Source organism: Morone saxatilis, unplaced genomic scaffold (assembly GCF_004916995.1).
Source record: "Morone saxatilis isolate NCDOM2014 unplaced genomic scaffold, NCSU_SB_2.0 Contig15, whole genome shotgun sequence".
Classification (NCBI taxonomy): Eukaryota; Metazoa; Chordata; class Actinopteri; family Moronidae; genus Morone; species Morone saxatilis.
In genome coordinates, this window is record NW_023339707.1 from 4,671,543 (window position 1) to 4,672,628 (window position 1,086).

Sequence of the window (1,086 nt, forward strand, 5' to 3'; positions counted from 1 at the left end):
CTGATGAAAAGGGCATTATAAATAAAATGTATTATTATTATTATTATTATTATCATCATGTTTATTTAGACTCGCATTTCAGCTGCAGGGTTGTTGTTTTTTTTTACTGGTGTCCAGCTCCAGTGGAGAGGCAGGTCTCTCAGAGCTCCAACTCCTTTTATTTGAGGGCATAGTTGTTCAATCATCTTATCAAAATGGATGCAAACTCAGATCACTGAGCTCCCCGTACTACTTGCGTTTTCTCTAAATTTCTGAAAAAGGTTTCATATGATTTTTCCGAGCAATCGGTACTTGTATGTGCCGCGGAGGTTCACAGTCAGTTTAATTGTGTCTGCACAAATACAAGCTTGCTGTTTTTCTCCTGTGATGCTACAACCACAGTCAGTGGCAGCATTCATGGCCCGTGAACATTTTTGACATGCAGTTATCCCACGTGACAAGGTTGGAAAATTGATTTTTCACAGATCTCAGAAGGAAATGACAAGGACACAAATCAATTTTTAGTTTTTGTTTATTGGAACAATTGTGTCCTTCAGACACAAGACTCGATTCACAGAAACTCTTGTCTTTTTAAATTTACTACGAAGCTGTAAAAGAACAAACCAGTCTTTTTTTAAATCAACAGTGAAGTCAAAGCAACACTTGATAGCTGCTGACAGTTTTATTCAACTTTTTGAAGTTGTACTTCTTATGTGCACCTCTGTAACAACCATTTGACACAGAGTAGCTTAAAAATTTAATCGGCAACACACAAGTTATTTTAAGCTTTGTGTTGGTTGGTGCTGGCTATCACCGCTCATGCTATCTACAATGGTAATTCTAAAATATAGAATGATAGAGAATACCAAAGAAGGCATTTTCTGACTTAAAATATCATTGTGACTCATTCTGTCTAAGAATAAACAACAGGGAGAAAGGAAACAAATCTGAGAGCCAGTTTTTGAAATGGCTGAACACTGAGCCTTATCTTAGAAAGGTGTGGAAATGCTCTGATTGACAAGCCAGATGTCCCCTCCAGCTCCCCCATGGAACACCAAGCACACAGCTGAGCTTAAGGAAGCAAGAATGTGAGGAGAAATGAGAAAA